Genomic DNA, 19280 nt, shown 5'->3' on the forward strand with positions numbered 1-19280 from the left:
GAAAAGTAAGCACAGGGATGAAGGCGATTATCAGACACCCCCATCTGAGAGAGCACTGCCCCAATACCCATCTCAGAGGCATCCACCTCCACCACAAAAGGACGCTCTGGATCTGGGTGTCGCAGCACCTTGGCCGAGACAAATGCCCTTTTGAGACGGGCAAAAGCCGCTTTGGCCTCACAAGACCAGTGAGCAACATCCTCCCCTTTCTTAGTGAGTGCCACCAAGGGCGCCACTATAGACGAAAATCCAGCGATAAATCGTCTATAAAAATTCGCAAAGCCCAGAAAACGCTGAAGCGCCTTCAAACTAGTGGGCTGCACCCAATCCAGGACTGCCTGTACCTTGGAACCCTCCATTTGGAAACCTTCTGGGGAGATAATATATCCTAGAAATGCGATTTGCTGAACTTCAAATCCGCACTTCTCCAGCTTCGCCCCAAGCTGGTGGTCTCTGAGTTTCTGGAGGACTAAGCGTACATGCTTCCGATGTTCCTCCAGGGAATGGGAGAAGATTAGGATGTCATCTAAGTATACAACTAAGAATCTATCCAAATATTCCCTGAGCACATCGTTCATGAAGTCCTGGAAGACTGCCGGGGCATTACAGAGCCCAAAAGGCATCACCAAATATTCATAATGCCCTGAGTGGGTATTAAAGGCAGTCTTCCATTCATCCCCCTCTCTTATTCGGATTAGATTGTACGCACCGCGTAGGTCAATCTTAGAAAAAATGGTGGCAGTACGAAGCTGGTCAAACAAGACCGAAATGAGAGGCAGTGGGTATGAGTTTTTAATCGTGATACGGTTCAATTCCCTGAAGTCGATGCAGGGTCGCAACGAACCGTCCTTTTTACCCACGAAGAAGAACCCCGACCCAACTGGAGACTGTGAAGGTCTGATAAATCCCTTAGCCAAGTTCTCCTGAATGTACTCTGCCATAGCCTGAGTCTCAGGACGTGACAGGGAGTACAACCTGCTCTTGGGAAGCTTAGCATTCGGCAACAAATCAATGGCACAGTCATAGGGGCGATGGGGAGGTAGTACCTCTGCAACTCTTTTGGAGAACACGTCTGCAAAATCTGCATAACATCCTGGCAATCCTGGCAAACTTAGCTGCGAAAGCCTGACTGGAAGGCTCAAGCAACTCCTGAAACAATCAGTACCCCAACTAAGAATCTCCCCAGAGACCCAGTCAAATTGAGGATTGTGGGCCCTTAACCAGGGTAACCCCAACACCAATGGGGCAAAAGTACAGACAGTCACATAAAAGGACAATTTTTCAGAGTGTGTGGCTCCAATAAACAAAGAAATCTGGCTAGTGCAAGAGGTAATTTTACCCTGGGATAATGGTTCCCCGTTTAACCCACAAATCTCAATTTCCGATGCCAAGGATACTAAGGGAACAGAGTGTCTCAGGGCGAATTGGCGGTCCATAAAAACCCCGTCGGCCCCACTGTCCACAAAGGCCTCAGTCTTGACAGTTTGACCGAGGATCTTCAAGGTCACCGGAATGATAAAAGTCTTCTTGGGAAATTCCGACTTCTGACCTGACAGGATATTTCCCATCACCCTCAGGCCCTGAAGTTTTCCGGCTTTTCTGGGCATGATACTACCACATGACCTTTATTCCCACAGTACAAACATAACCCCTGCTGTCTCCTCCGCGTCTTCTCACGCGAGGAGAGGCGGATAGCCCCAATCTGCATAGGCTCCTCTGAAAATTCCTCAGAGTCTGAGGTTCCCTTGGGAAAGAAGGAAACCTCGGTCTCCCTTTCAAGCCTGCGCTCTCAGCCGTCTATCCACCCGAATGGATAACTGCATGAGCTGATCCAAGCTATCAGGCAAGGGATATTGTACCAGTTGGTCTTTTAACTGGTTAGAAAGACCTCTTCGGTACTGGTGTCTCAGGGCTGGGTCATTCCACTGGGTATCATGGGCCAACCTCCGAAACTCCGTACAATAAACCTCAACTGGCCTTCGCCCTTGCTTAAGGATCGAAATCTGAGCCTCGGCTGAGGCCGTCTTGTCAGGGTCATCATACAACATGCCCAGTGCTGTAAAAAAAGCATCAACACTTTTAAGCGACGGACAGTCAGGCTGCAACCCATATGCCCAGACCTGTGGGTCTCCTTGTAGCAAGGAAATCACTATGCCCACCCGCTGAATCTCCGACCCAGAAGACTGAGGCCTAAGCTGGAAATATAGCTTGCAGCTCTCCTTGAAACAAAAGAACTGCGAGCGATCTCCAGAAAAACGATCCGGGAGATTTACTTTCGGCTCCTTAACCCCTGAAGGTACTGCTGCTGCGGGAGCTCCGCCAGCGGCCTGCGAGGTGTGCATTTTAATGGACAAATCATTAAATTGTCGTGTCAGGACCTGCACCTGATCGACCACCTGTTGCAAAGTATTTTGAGGGGTATGCTCCATATTCCTACAAAGTTTCAACAGGAGTATTGGGCTGCTGAATATGTTATGCACACCAGTGCCAGCAGGAATGTACTGGTGTCTGAACGGTGAGGGATGCAAAACAAATGAACTCACAGACAGACTGGGGAATATGACATTACATACACAGAAGGTGATAGGGTAACAAAATAAACACAAAGTGAACAGAGAAGCCCAAAGGCTAAGAAACTGGGCGTCTCCCTAGTATTAGGAATGCTCAGATGGAAAGAAGCGAGATGTAGTGATTTAATACGTAGAGAACCCGAAATGTTGTTGCTAAGGGCAACAGCAAAACCCTAAAGGGTTACCAACGGGTGTGGCAGTAAACTCCTTGGTCAGAGATGGAATAATAGACACAAGGAGAGTCTCCACAATCCTAGTCCTCACTTGCAGTGCACTGCTTCAGCTTACTGCCACTAAACTGACACCTGAACACCTTGCACAGTGAGAAAGGATTTTGGCAGGCAAGTCTGAGAATACAGCCGCAAACTTGCTAGGTTCACAGAGTAGCAAAAGAACCCCAGCAGGTTAAACGACTGACTCCAGTCTTACTGCTAGGTCTGGATTGGCAGAGTGTAATACCAAATCCCAAGGCCTATTTGCAGTAAGCAACAAACAAATACAAAGTTTACACAGTACTAGCTAGCTTTCAGGAACTGACTAACCAACAAAGATTCAGCAGCATCTGCCTAACCTGAGAAGAGGGTTTATATAGCAGGTGCTGTCCACGCCCCACTCAGACCTCACAGACTGTGAGCACAAAAACCAGCACAGGATCCCCTGCCGTGCACAGAGCCTGTAACCATTGCACAGCAAAAGACCCGAACCGGAGTATCAGCTACGCTCAGGTTACTCCGCTAGCACTTGTCTCCCGGTTGCCATGACGACGTGGCAGCACAGAGCAGGAGACCCTAACAGTACCCCCCCTCTGACGAGGGGTCAAAGAACCCCTACCACCAGGTTTATCAGGGAACTGCGAGAAGAAAGAGCGTAACAGTCTGGGGGCATGAAGATCACAACTGCGCACCCACGACCGCTCCTCCGGGCCATACCCCTTCCAGTGCACCAAAAATGACAGCCGACCCCGAACCATCTTGGAGTCAAGAATCCTTTCAACAACAAACTCCCTCTGGCCACGTATCAGAAGAGGGGAAGGTCTTCCACTGGAAGAAGGATTACTAATCGCCCGTTTTAAAAGGGAACAATGAAATGTTTATTGATACCCAAAGAACGGGGTAGATCTAACTGAAATGTCACCGGATTGATAACCCTAGTGATCTTATAAGGACCGATGAACCGGGGGCCTAACTTATGAGATGGCTGTCTCAACTTCAAATTCTTGGTAGACAACCAGACGAAGTCTCCTAATTTGAAGCTGCAGGGTCTTTTCCGCTTATCAAAAACCCTTTTGGTCACTAATGACACAGACACAAGGGCTTTCTTCACTTTCCTCCAAATACCTCTAAGGACCGAAACCACAGAGGAACCACCAGGCATGGAGTCCAGGGGGTCAAAAGAATTGACCTTAGGATGATGCCCATACACACAAAGGAAGGGAGAGATCCCTGTAGCAGAGTGAGCCGCGTTGTTATAGGCAAACTCCGCCATGGACAGATGAGCCACCCAGTCAGTCTGACACTTGGAGACATAACACCTGAGGAACTGCTCCAAGGACTGGTTCACCCTTTCAGTCTGCCCATTAGACTGCGGATGGTAGCCTGACGACAAGCTGACAGAAATCTGGAAATCGGAACAAAATGCCCTCCAGAATTTGGCCACAAACTGGGATCCGCGGTCAGAGACCACATCAAGTGGCAACCCGTGGAGGCGCACAACATGCAGCATAAATAATTCAGACAGGCGTCTGGCCGATGGCAGCCCAACCAATGGAACTAAGTGCGCCATCTTCGAAAACCTGTCAACGACAACCCAGATGGCTGTCATCCCCGAGGATTTGGGCAAGTCCACCACAAAATCCATTGAAATGTGGGTCCATGGCTTAGATGGAATAGAGAGTGGATGTAATGGGCCAACAGGAACCCCTCTAGGAGTCTTATTTCGGGCACAAATGTCACATGCCCGAACCCACTGATCCACATCCCTAGCCACTGAGGGCCACCACACCGCCCTAGATAGCAACTCCCGAGTTCTGGCAATACCCGGGTGACCTGCCGACTTCTTGGCATGGAATTCCAGGAACACTCGCTGTCTTAACCTAGGAGGCACAAACAAAAGACCTACCAGAAGGTCTGGAGGAGCCTGCTCCTGTGCTCTAAGGACTAATGACAAGAGGTCCTGGGTAATGCCCACTTTAATACATGATGGGGACACAATGGGCAATGGCTCCTCGGTGGTCTCCTGGATTGGAGCAAAACTCTGCGAGAGCGCATCAGCCTTGATGTTTTTTGACCCAGGGCGATATGTTATCAAAAAATTAAAGCGAGCAAAAAACAAAGCCCATCGTGCCTGCCTGGCATTGAGGCGCTTCGCTGACTCTAAATATGCCAAATTCTTATGGTCGGTGAGAATTGAGACCACAAACTTAGCCCCCTCAAGCCAGTGTCTCCACTCCTCAAGTGCATCCTTAATAGCCAACAATTCCCGGTTACCCACGTCATAATTCATCTTGGCAGGCGAAAATTTACGGGAAAAGTAAGCACAGGGATGAAGGCGATTATCAGACACCCCCATCTGAGAGAGCACTGCCCCAATACCCATCTCAGAGGCATCCACCTCCACCACAAAAGGACGCTCTGGATCTGGGTGTCGCAGCACCTTGGCCGAGACAAATGGCCTTTTGAGACGGGCAAAAGCCGCTTTGGCCTCACAAGACCAGTGAGCAACATCCTCCCCTTTCTTAGTGAGTGCCACCAAGGGCGCCACTATAGACGAAAATCCAGCGATAAATCGTCTATAAAAATTTGCAAAGCCCAGAAAACGCTGAAGCGCCTTCAAACTAGTGGGCTGCACCCAATCCAGGACTGCCTGTACCTTGGAACCCTCCATTTGGAAACCTTCTGGGGAGATAATATATCCTAGAAATGCGATTTGCTGAACTTCAAATCCGCACTTCTCCAGCTTCGCCCCAAGCTGGTGGTCTCTGAGTTTCTGGAGGACTAAGCGTACATGCTTCCGATGTTCCTCCAGGGAATGGGAGAAGATTAGGATGTCATCTAAGTATACAACTAAGAATCTATCCAAATATTCCCTGAGCACATCGTTCATGAAGTCCTGGAAGACTGCCGGGGCATTACAGAGCCCAAAAGGCATCACCAAATATTCATAATGCCCTGAGTGGGTATTAAAGGCAGTCTTCCATTCATCCCCCTCTCTTATTCGGATTAGATTGTACGCACCGCGTAGGTCAATCTTAGAAAAAATGGTGGCAGTACGAAGCTGGTCAAACAAGACCGAAATGAGAGGCAGTGGGTATGAGTTTTTAATCATGATACGGTTCAATTCCCTGAAGTCGATGCAGGGTCGCAACGAACCGTCCTTTTTACCCACGAAGAAGAACCCCGACCCAACTGGAGACTGTGAAGGTCTGATAAATCCCTTAGCCAAGTTCTCCTGAATGTACTCTGCCATAGCCTGAGTCTCAGGACGTGACAGGGAGTACAACCTGCTCTTGGGAAGCTTAGCATTCGGCAACAAATCAATGGCACAGTCATAGGGGCGATGGGGAGGTAGTACCTCTGCAACTCTTTTGGAGAACACGTCTGCAAAATCTGCATAACATCCTGGCAATCCTGGCAAACTTAGCTGCGAAAGCCTGACTGGAAGGCTCAAGCAACTCCTGAAACAATCAGTACCCCAACTAAGAATCTCCCCAGAGACCCAGTCAAATTGAGGATTGTGGGCCCTTAACCAGGGTAACCCCAACACCAATGGGGCAAAAGTACAGACAGTCACATAAAAGGACAATTTTTCAGAGTGTGTGGCTCCAATAAACAAAGAAATCTGGCTAGTGCAAGAGGTAATTTTACCCTGGGATAATGGTTCCCCGTTTAACCCACAAATCTCAATTTCCGATGCCAAGGATACTAAGGGAACAGAGTGTCTCAGGGCGAATTGGCGGTCCATAAAAACCCCGTCGGCCCCACTGTCCACAAAGGCCTCAGTCTTGACAGTTTGACCGAGGATCTTCAAGGTCACCGGAATGATAAAAGTCTTCTTGGGAAATTCCGACTTCAGACCTGACAGGATATTTCCCATCACCCTCAGGCCCTGAAGTTTTCCGGCTTTTCTGGGCATGATACTACCACATGACCTTTATTCCCACAGTACAAACATAACCCCTGCTGTCTCCTCCGCGTCTTTTCACGCGAGGAGAGGCGGATAGCCCCAATCTGCATAGGCTCCTCTGAAAATTCCTCAGAGTCTGAGGTTCCCTTGGGAAAGAAGGAAACCTCGGTCTCCCTTTCAAGCCTGCGCTCTCAGCCGTCTATCCACCCGAATGGATAACTGCATGAGCTGATCCAAGCTATCAGGCAAGGGATATTGTACCAGTTGGTCTTTTAACTGGTTAGAAAGACCTCTTCGGTACTGGTGTCTCAGGGCTGGGTCATTCCACTGGGTATCATGGGCCAACCTCCGAAACTCCGTACAATAAACCTCAACTGGCCTTCGCCCTTGCTTAAGGATCGAAATCTGAGCCTCGGCTGAGGCCGTCTTGTCAGGGTCATCATACAACATGCCCAGTGCTGTAAAAAAAGCATCAACACTTTTAAGCGACGGACAGTCAGGCTGCAACCCATATGCCCAGACCTGTGGGTCTCCTTGTAGCAAGGAAATCACTATGCCCACCCGCTGAATCTCCGACCCAGAAGACTGAGGCCTAAGCTGGAAATATAGCTTGCAGCTCTCCTTGAAACAAAAGAACTGCGAGCGATCTCCAGAAAAACGATCCGGGAGATTTACTTTCGGCTCCTTAACCCCTGAAGGTACTGCTGCTGCGGGAGCTCCGCCAGCGGCCTGCGAGGTGTGCATTTTAATGGACAAATCATTAAATTGTCGTGTCAGGACCTGCACCTGATCGACCACCTGTTGCAAAGTATTTTGAGGGGTATGCTCCATATTCCTACAAAGTTTCAACAGGAGTATTGGGCTGCTGAATATGTTATGCACACCAGTGCCAGCAGGAATGTACTGGTGTCTGAACGGTGAGGGATGCAAAACAAATGAACTCACAGACAGACTGGGGAATATGACATTACATACACAGAAGGTGATAGGGTAACAAAATAAACACAAAGTGAACAGAGAAGCCCAAAGGCTAAGAAACTGGGCGTCTCCCTAGTATTAGGAATGCTCAGATGGAAAGAAGCGAGATGTAGTGATTTAATACGTAGAGAACCCGAAATGTTGTTGCTAAGGGCAACAGCAAAACCCTAAAGGGTTACCAACGGGTGTGGCAGTAAACTCCTTGGTCAGAGATGGAATAATAGACACAAGGAGAGTCTCCACAATCCTAGTCCTCACTTGCAGTGCACTGCTTCAGCTTACTGCCACTAAACTGACACCTGAACACCTTGCACAGTGAGAAAGGATTTTGGCAGGCAAGTCTGAGAATACAGCCGCAAACTTGCTAGGTTCACAGAGTAGCAAAAGAACCCCAGCAGGTTAAACGACTGACTCCAGTCTTACTGCTAGGTCTGGATTGGCAGAGTGTAATACCAAATCCCAAGGCCTATTTGCAGTAAGCAACAAACAAATACAAAGTTTACACAGTACTAGCTAGCTTTCAGGAACTGACTAACCAACAAAGATTCAGCAGCATCTGCCTAACCTGAGAAGAGGGTTTATATAGCAGGTGCTGTCCACGCCCCACTCAGACCTCACAGACTGTGAGCACAAAAACCAGCACAGGATCCCCTGCCGTGCACAGAGCCTGTAACCATTGCACAGCAAAAGACCCGAACCGGAGTATCAGCTACGCTCAGGTTACTCCGCTAGCACTTGTCTCCCAGTTGCCATGACGACGTGGCAGCACAGAGCAGGAGACCCTAACAGTACCCCCCCTCTGACGAGGGGTCAAAGAACCCCTACCACCAGGTTTATCGGGGAACTGCGAGAAGAAAGAGCGTAACAGTCTGGGGGCATGAAGATCACAACTGCGCACCCACGACCGCTCCTCCGGGCCATACCCCTTCCAGTGCACCAAAAATGACAGCCGACCCCGAACCATCTTGGAGTCAAGAATCCTTTCAACAACAAACTCCCTCTGGCCACGTATCAGAAGAGGGGAAGGTCTTCCACTGGAAGAAGGATTACTAATCGCCCGTTTTAAAAGGGAACAATGAAATGTTTATTGATACCCAAAGAACGGGGTAGATCTAACTGAAATGTCACCGGATTGATAACCCTAGTGATCTTATAAGGACCGATGAACCGGGGGCCTAACTTATGAGATGGCTGTCTCAACTTCAAATTCTTGGTAGACAACCAGACGAAGTCTCCTAATTTGAAGCTGCAGGGTCTTTTCCGCTTATCAAAAACCCTTTTGGTCACTAATGACACAGACACAAGGGCTTTCTTCACTTTCCTCCAAATACCTCTAAGGACCGAAACCACAGAGGAACCACCAGGCATGGAGTCCAGGGGGTCAAAAGAATTGACCTTAGGATGATGCCCATACACACAAAGGAAGGGAGAGATCCCTGTAGCAGAGTGAGCCGCGTTGTTATAGGCAAACTCCGCCATGGACAGATGAGCCACCCAGTCAGTCTGACACTTGGAGACATAACACCTGAGGAACTGCTCCAAGGACTGGTTCACCCTTTCAGTCTGCCCATTAGACTGCGGATGGTAGCCTGACGACAAGCTGACAGAAATCTGGAAATCGGAACAAAATGCCCTCCAGAATTTGGCCACAAACTGGGATCCGCGGTCAGAGACCACATCAAGTGGCAACCCGTGGAGGCGCACAACATGCAGCATAAATAATTCAGACAGGCGTCTGGCCGATGGCAGCCCAACCAATGGAACTAAGTGCGCCATCTTCGAAAACCTGTCAACGACAACCCAGATGGCTGTCATCCCCGAGGATTTGGGCAAGTCCACCACAAAATCCATTGAAATGTGGGTCCATGGCTTAGATGGAATAGAGAGTGGATGTAATGGGCCAACAGGAACCCCTCTAGGAGTCTTATTTCGGGCACAAATGTCACATGCCCGAACCCACTGATCCACATCCCTAGCCACTGAGGGCCACCACACCGCCCTAGATAGCAACTCCCGAGTTCTGGCAATACCCGGGTGACCTGCCGACTTCTTGGCATGGAATTCCAGGAACACTCGCTGTCTTAACCTAGGAGGCACAAACAAAAGACCTACCGGAAGGTCTGGAGGAGCCTGCTCCTGTGCTCTAAGGACTAATGACAAGAGGTCCTGGGTAATGCCCACTTTAATACATGATGGGGACACAATGGGCAATGGCTCCTCGGTGGTCTCCTGGATTGGAGCAAAACTCTGCGAGAGCGCATCAGCCTTGATGTTTTTTGACCCAGGGCGATATGTTATCAAAAAATTAAAGCGAGCAAAAAACAAAGCCCATCGTGCCTGCCTGGCATTGAGGCGCTTCGCTGACTCTAAATATGCCAAATTCTTATGGTCGGTGAGAATTGAGACCACAAACTTAGCCCCCTCAAGCCAGTGTCTCCACTCCTCAAGTGCATCCTTAATAGCCAACAATTCCCGGTTACCCACGTCATAATTCATCTTGGCAGGCGAAAATTTACGGGAAAAGTAAGCACAGGGATGAAGGCGATTATCAGACACCCCCATCTGAGAGAGCACTGCCCCAATACCCATCTCAGAGGCATCCACCTCCACCACAAAAGGACACTCTGGATCTGGGTGTCGCAGCACCTTGGCCGAGACAAATGCCCTTTTGAGACGGGCAAAAGCCGCTTTGGCCTCACAAGACCAGTGAGCAACATCCTCCCCTTTCTTAGTGAGTGCCACCAAGGGCGCCACTATAGACGAAAATCCAGCGATAAATCGTCTATAAAAATTCGCAAAGCCCAGAAAACGCTGAAGCGCCTTCAAACTAGTGGGCTGCACCCAATCCAGGACTGCCTGTACCTTGGAACCCTCCATTTGGAAACCTTCTGGGGAGATAATATATCCTAGAAATGCGATTTGCTGAACTTCAAATCCGCACTTCTCCAGCTTCGCCCCAAGCTGGTGGTCTCTGAGTTTCTGGAGGACTAAGCGTACATGCTTCCAATGTTCCTCCAGGGAATGGGAGAAGATTAGGATGTCATCTAAGTATACAACTAAGAATCTATCCAAATATTCCCTGAGCACATCGTTCATGAAGTCCTGGAAGACTGCCGGGGCATTACAGAGCCCAAAAGGCATCACCAAATATTCATAATGCCCTGAGTGGGTATTAAAGGCAGTCTTCCATTCATCCCCCTCTCTTATTCGGATTAGATTGTACGCACCGCGTAGGTCAATCTTAGAAAAAATGGTGGCAGTACGAAGCTGGTCAAACAAGACCGAAATGAGAGGCAGTGGGTATGAGTTTTTAATCGTGATACGGTTCAATTCCCTGAAGTCGATGCAGGGTCGCAACGAACCGTCCTTTTTACCCACGAAGAAGAACCCCGACCCAACTGGAGACTGTGTAGGTCTGATAAATCCCTTAGCCAAGTTCTCCTGAATGTACTCTGCCATAGCCTGAGTCTCAGGACGTGACAGGGAGTACAACCTGCTCTTGGGAAGCTTAGCATTCGGCAACAAATCAATGGCACAGTCATAGGGGCGATGGGGAGGTAGTACCTCTGCAACTCTTTTGGAGAACACATCTGCAAAATCTGCATAACATCCTGGCAATCCTGGCAAACTTAGCTGCGAAAGCCTGACTGGAAGGCTCAAGCAACTCCTGAAACAATCAGTACCCCAACTAAGAATCTCCCCAGAGACCCAGTCAAATTGAGGATTGTGGGCCCTTAACCAGGGTAACCCCAACACCAATGGGGCAAAAGTACAGACAGTCACATAAAAGGACAATTTTTCAGAGTGTGTGGCTCCAATAAACAAAGAAATCTGGCTAGTGCAAGAGGTAATTTTACCCTGGGATAATGGTTCCCCGTTTAACCCACAAATCTCAATTTCCGATGCCAAGGATACTAAGGGAACAGAGTGTCTCAGGGCGAATTGGCGGTCCATAAAAACCCCGTCGGCCCCACTGTCCACAAAGGCCTCAGTCTTGACAGTTTGACCGAGGATCTTCAAGGTCACCGGAATGATAAAAGTCTTCTTGGGAAATTCCGACTTCTGACCTGACAGGATATTTCCCATCACCCTCAGGCCCTGAAGTTTTCCGGCTTTTCTGGGCATGATACTACCACATGACCTTTATTCCCACAGTACAAACATAACCCCTGCTGTCTCCTCCGCGTCTTCTCACGCGAGGAGAGGCGGATAGCCCCAATCTGCATAGGCTCCTCTGAAAATTCCTCAGAGTCTGAGGTTCCCTTGGGAAAGAAGGAAACCTCGGTCTCCCTTTCAAGCCTGCGCTCTCAGCCGTCTATCCACCCGAATGGATAACTGCATGAGCTGATCCAAGCTATCAGGCAAGGGATATTGTACCAGTTGGTCTTTTAACTGGTTAGAAAGACCTCTTCGGTACTGGTGTCTCAGGGCTGGGTCATTCCACTGGGTATCATGGGCCAACCTCCGAAACTCCGTACAATAAACCTCAACTGGCCTTCGCCCTTGCTTAAGGATCGAAATCTGAGCCTCGGCTGAGGCCGTCTTGTCAGGGTCATCATACAACATGCCCAGTGCTGTAAAAAAAGCATCAACACTTTTAAGCGACGGACAGTCAGGCTGCAACCCATATGCCCAGACCTGTGGGTCTCCTTGTAGCAAGGAAATCACTATGCCCACCCGCTGAATCTCCGACCCAGAAGACTGAGGCCTAAGCTGGAAATATAGCTTGCAGCTCTCCTTGAAACAAAAGAACTGCGAGCGATCTCCAGAAAAACGATCCGGGAGATTTACTTTCGGCTCCTTAACCCCTGAAGGTACTGCTGCTGCGGGAGCTCCGCCAGCGGCCTGCGAGGTGTGCATTTTAATGGACAAATCATTAAATTGTCGTGTCAGGACCTGCACCTGATCGACCACCTGTTGCAAAGTATTTTGAGGGGTATGCTCCATATTCCTACAAAGTTTCAACAGGAGTATTGGGCTGCTGAATATGTTATGCACACCAGTGCCAGCAGGAATGTACTGGTGTCTGAACGGTGAGGGATGCAAAACAAATGAACTCACAGACAGACTGGGGAATATGACATTACATACACAGAAGGTGATAGGGTAACAAAATAAACACAAAGTGAACAGAGAAGCCCAAAGGCTAAGAAACTGGGCGTCTCCCTAGTATTAGGAATGCTCAGATGGAAAGAAGCGAGATGTAGTGATTTAATACGTAGAGAACCCGAAATGTTGTTGCTAAGGGCAACAGCAAAACCCTAAAGGGTTACCAACGGGTGTGGCAGTAAACTCCTTGGTCAGAGATGGAATAATAGACACAAGGAGAGTCTCCACAATCCTAGTCCTCACTTGCAGTGCACTGCTTCAGCTTACTGCCACTAAACTGACACCTGAACACCTTGCACAGTGAGAAAGGATTTTGGCAGGCAAGTCTGAGAATACAGCCGCAAACTTGCTAGGTTCACAGAGTAGCAAAAGAACCCCAGCAGGTTAAACGACTGACTCCAGTCTTACTGCTAGGTCTGGATTGGCAGAGTGTAATACCAAATCCCAAGGCCTATTTGCAGTAAGCAACAAACAAATACAAAGTTTACACAGTACTAGCTAGCTTTCAGGAACTGACTAACCAACAAAGATTCAGCAGCATCTGCCTAACCTGAGAAGAGGGTTTATATAGCAGGTGCTGTCCACGCCCCACTCAGACCTCACAGACTGTGAGCACAAAAACCAGCACAGGATCCCCTGCCGTGCACAGAGCCTGTAACCATTGCACAGCAAAAGACCCGAACTGAAGTATCAGCTATGCTCAGGTTACTCCGCTAGCACTTGTCTCCCGGTTGCCATGACGACGTGGCAGCACAGAGCAGGAGACCCTAACAGTACCCCCCCTCTGACGAGGGGTCAAAGAACCCCTACCACCAGGTTTATCGGGGAACTGCGAGAAGAAAGAGCGTAACAGTCTGGGGGCATGAAGATCACAACTGCGCACCCACGACCGCTCCTCCGGGCCATACCCCTTCCAGTGCACCAAAAATGACAGCCGACCCCGAACCATCTTGGAGTCAAGAATCCTTTCAACAACAAACTCCCTCTGGCCACGTATCAGAAGAGGGGAAGGTCTTCCACTGGAAGAAGGATTACTAATCGCCTGTTTTAAAAGGGAACAATGAAATGTTTATTGATACCCAAAGAACGGGGTAGATCTAACTGAAATGTCACCGGATTGATAACCCTAGTGATCTTATAAGGACCGATGAACCGGGGGCCTAACTTATGAGATGGCTGTCTCAACTTCAAATTCTTGGTAGACAACCAGACGAAGTCTCCTAATTTGAAGCTGCAGGGTCTTTTCCGCTTATCAAAAACCCTTTTGGTCACTAATGACACAGACACAAGGGCTTTCTTCACTTTCCTCCAAATACTTCTAAGGACCGAAACCACAGAGGAACCACCAGGCATGGAGTCCAGGGGGTCAAAAGAATTGACCTTAGGATGATGCCCATACACACAAAGGAAGGGAGAGATCCCTGTAGCAGAGTGAGCCGCGTTGTTATAGGCAAACTCCGCCATGGACAGATGAGCCACCCAGTCAGTCTGACACTTGGAGACATAACACCTGAGGAACTGCTCCAAGGACTGGTTCACCCTTTCAGTCTGCCCATTAGACTGCGGATGGTAGCCTGACGACAAGCTGACAGAAATCTGGAAATCGGAACAAAATGCCCTCCAGAATTTGGCCACAAACTGGGATCCGCGGTCAGAGACCACATCAAGTGGCAACCCGTGGAGGCGCACAACATGCAGCATAAATAATTCAGACAGGCGTCTGGCCGATGGCAGCCCAACCAATGGAACTAAGTGCGCCATCTTCGAAAACCTGTCAACGACAACCCAGATGGCTGTCATCCCCGAGGATTTGGGCAAGTCCACCACAAAATCCATTGAAATGTGGGTCCATGGCTTAGATGGAATAGAGAGTGGATGTAATGGGCCAACAGGAACCCCTCTAGGAGTCTTATTTCGGGCACAAATGTCACATGCCCGAACCCACTGATCCACATCCCTAGCCACTGAGGGCCACCACACCGCCCTAGATAGCAACTCCCGAGTTCTGGCAATACCCGGGTGACCTGCCGACTTCTTGGCATGGAATTCCAGGAACACTCGCTGTCTTAACCTAGGAGGCACAAACAAAAGACCTACCGGAAGGTCTGGAGGAGCCTGCTCCTGTGCTCTAAGGACTAATGACAAGAGGTCCTGGGTAATGCCCACTTTAATACATGATGGGGACACAATGGGCAATGGCTCCTCGGTGGTCTCCTGGATTGGAGCAAAACTCTGCGAGAGCGCATCAGCCTTGATGTTTTTTGACCCAGGGCGATATGTTATCAAAAAATTAAAGCGAGCAAAAAACAAAGCCCATCGTGCCTGCCTGGCATTGAGGCGCTTCGCTGACTCTAAATATGCCAAATTCTTATGGTCGGTGAGAATTGAGACCACAAACTTAGCCCCCTCAAGCCAGTGTCTCCACTCCTCAAGTGCATCCTTAATAGCCAACAATTCCCGGTTACCCACGTCATAATTCATCTTGGCAGGCGAAAATTTACGGGAAAAGTAAGCACAGGGATGAAGGCGATTATCAGACACCCCCATCTGAGAGAGCACTGCCCCAATACCCATCTCAGAGGCATCCACCTCCACCACAAAAGGACGCTCTGGATCTGGGTGTCGCAGCACCTTGGCCGAGACAAATGCCCTTTTGAGACGGGCAAAAGCCGCTTTGGCCTCACAAGACCAGTGAGCAACATCCTCCCCTTTCTTAGTGAGTGCCACCAAGGGCGCCACTATAGACGAAAATCCAGCGATAAATCGTCTATAAAAATTCGCAAAGCCCAGAAAACGCTGAAGCGCCTTCAAACTAGTGGGCTGCACCCAATCCAGGACTGCCTGTACCTTGGAACCCTCCATTTGGAAACCTTCTGGGGAGATAATATATCCTAGAAATGCGATTTGCTGAACTTCAAATCCGCACTTCTCCAGCTTCGCCCCAAGCTGGTGGTCTCTGAGTTTCTGGAGGACTAAGCGTACATGCTTCCGATGTTCCTCCAGGGAATGGGAGAAGATTAGGATGTCATCTAAGTATACAACTAAGAATCTATCCAAATATTCCCTGAGCACATCGTTCATGAAGTCCTGGAAGACTGCCGGGGCATTACAGAGCCCAAAAGGCATCACCAAATATTCATAATGCCCTGAGTGGGTATTAAAGGTAGTCTTCCATTCATCCCCCTCTCTTATTCGGATTAGATTGTACGCACCGCGTAGGTCAATCTTAGAAAAAATGGTGGCAGTACGAAGCTGGTCAAACAAGACCGAAATGAGAGGCAGTGGGTATGAGTTTTTAATCGTGATACGGTTCAATTCCCTGAAGTCGATGCAGGGTCGCAACGAACCGTCCTTTTTACCCACGAAGAAGAACCCCGACCCAACTGGAGACTGTGAAGGTCTGATAAATCCCTTAGCTAAGTTCTCCTGAATGTACTCTGCCATAGCCTGAGTCTCAGGACGTGACAGGGAGTACAACCTGCTCTTGGGAAGCTTAGCATTCGGCAACAAATCAATGGCACAGTCATAGGGGCGATGGGGAGGTAGTACCTCTGCAACTCTTTTGGAGAACACGTCTGCAAAATCTGCATAACATCCTGGCAATCCTGGCAAACTTAGCTGCGAAAGCCTGACTGGAAGGCTCAAGCAACTCCTGAAACAATCAGTACCCCAACTAAGAATCTCCCCAGAGACCCAGTCAAATTGAGGATTGTGGGCCCTTAACCAGGGTAACCCCAACACCAATGGGGCAAAAGTACAGACAGTCACATAAAAGGACAATTTTTCAGAGTGTGTGGCTCCAATAAACAAAGAAATCTGGCTAGTGCAAGAGGTAATTTTACCCTGGGATAATGGTTCCCCGTTTAACCCACAAATCTCAATTTCCGATGCCAAGGATACTAAGGGAACAGAGTGTCTCAGGGCGAATTGGCGGTCCATAAAAACCCCGTCGGCCCCACTGTCCACAAAGGCCTCAGTCTTGACAGTTTGACCGAGGATCTTCAAGGTCACCGGAATGATAAAAGTCTTCTTGGGAAATTCCGACTTCTGACCTGACAGGATATTTCCCATCACCCTCAGGCCCTGAAGTTTTCCGGCTTTTCTGGGCATGATACTACCACATGACCTTTATTCCCACAGTACAAACATAACCCCTGCTGTCTCCTCCGCGTCTTCTCACGCGAGGAGAGGCGGATAGCCCCAATCTGCATAGGCTCCTCTGAAAATTCCTCAGAGTCTGAGGTTCCCTTGGGAAAGAAGGAAACCTCGGTCTCCCTTTCAAGCCTGCGCTCTCAGCCGTCTATCCACCCGAATGGATAACTGCATGAGCTGATCCAAGCTATCAGGCAAGGGATATTGTACCAGTTGGTCTTTTAACTGGTTAGAAAGACCTCTTCGGTACTGGTGTCTCAGGGCTGGGTCATTCCACTGGGTATCATGGGCCAACCTCCGAAACTCCATACAATAAACCTCAACTGGCCTTCGCCCTTGCTTAAGGATCGAAATCTGAGCCTCGGCTGAGGCCGTCTTGTCAGGGTCATCATACAACATGCCCAGTGCTGTAAAAAAAGCATCAACACTTTTAAGCGACGGACAGTCAGGCTGCAACCCATATGCCCAGACCTGTGGGTCTCCTTGTAGCAAGGAAATCACTATGCCCACCCGCTGAATCTCCGACCCAGAAGACTGAGGCCTAAGCTGGAAATATAGCTTGCAGCTCTCCTTGAAACAAAAGAACTGCGAGCGATCTCCAGAAAAACGATCCGGGAGATTTACTTTCGGCTCCTTAACCCCTGAAGGTACTGCTGCTGCGGGAGCTCCGCCAGCGGCCTGCGAGGTGTGCATTTTAATGGACAAATCATTAAATTGTCGTGTCAGGACCTGCACCTGATCGACCACCTGTTGCAAAGTATTTTGAGGGGTATGCTCCATATTCCTACAAAATTTCAACAGGAGTATTGGGCTGCTGAATATGTTATGCACACCAGTGCCAGCAGGAATGTACTGGTGTTTGAACGGTGAGGGATGCAAAACAAATGAACTCACAGACAGACTGGGGAATATGACATTACATACACAGAAGGTGATAGGGTAACAAAATAAACACAAAGTGAACAGAGAAGCCCAAAGGCTAAGAAACTGGGTGTCTCCCTAGTATTAGGAATGCTCTGATGGAAAGAAGCGAGATGTAGTGATTTAATACGTAGAGAACCCGAAATGTTGTTGCTAAGGGCAACAGCAAAACCCTAAAGGGTTACCAACGGGTGTGGCAATAAACTCCTTGGTCAGAGATGGAATAATAGACACAAGGAGAGTCTCCACAATCCTAGTCCTCACTTGCAGTGCACTGGTTCAGCTTACTGCCACTAAACTGACACCTGAACACCTTGCACAGTGAGAAAGGATTTTGGCAGGCAAGTCTGAGAATACAGCCGCAAACTTGCTAGGTTCACAGAGTAGCAAAAGAACCCAAGCAGGTTAAACGACTGACTCCAGTCTTACTGCTAGGTCTGGATTGGCAGAGTGTAATACCAAATCCCAAGGCCTATTTGCAGTAAGCAGCAAACAAATACAAAGTTTACACAGTACTAGCTAGCTTTCAGGAACTGACTAACCAACAAAGATTCAGCAGCATCTGCCTAACCTGAGAAGAGGGTTTATATAGCAGGTGCTGTCCACGCCCCACTCAGACCTCACAGACTGTGAGCACAAAAACCAGCACAGGATCCCCTGCCGTGCACAGAGCCTGTAACCATTGCACAGCAAAAGACCCGAACCGGAGTATCAGCTACGCTCAGGTTACTCCGCTAGCACTTGTCTCCCGGTTGCCATGACGACGTGGCAGCACAGAGCAGGAGACCCTAACAGTACCCCCCCTCTGACGAGGGGTCAAAGAACCCCTACCACCGGGTTTATCGGGGAACTGCGAGAAGAAAGAGCGTAACAGTCTGGGGGCATGAAGATCACAACTGCGCACCCACGACCGCTCCTCCGGGCCATACCCCTTCCAGTGCACCAAAAATGACAGCCGACCCCGAACCATCTTGGAGTCAAGAATCCTTTCAACAACAAACTCCCTCTGGCCACGTATCAGAAGAGGGGAAGGTCTTCCACTGGAAGAAGGATTACTAATCGCCCGTTTTAAAAGGGAACAATGAAATGTTTATTGATACCCAAAGAACGGGGTAGATCTAACTGAAATGCCACCGGATTGATAACCCTAGTGATCTTATAAGGACCGATGAACCGGGGGCCTAACTTATGAGATGGCTGTCTCAACTTCAAATTCTTGGTAGACAACCAGACGAAGTCTCCTAATTTGAAGCTGCAGGGTCTTTTCCGCTTATCAAAAACCCTTTTGGTCACTAATGACACAGACACAAGGGCTTTCTTCACTTTCCTCCAAATACCTCTAAGGACCGAAACCACAGAGGAACCACCAGGCGTGGAGTCCAGGGGGTCAAAAGAATTGACCTTAGGATGATGCCCATACACACAAAG

The sequence above is a fragment of the Pseudophryne corroboree genome, chromosome 5 (genome assembly GCF_028390025.1).
Source record: "Pseudophryne corroboree isolate aPseCor3 chromosome 5, aPseCor3.hap2, whole genome shotgun sequence".
NCBI lineage: Eukaryota > Metazoa > Chordata > Amphibia > Anura > Myobatrachidae > Pseudophryne > Pseudophryne corroboree.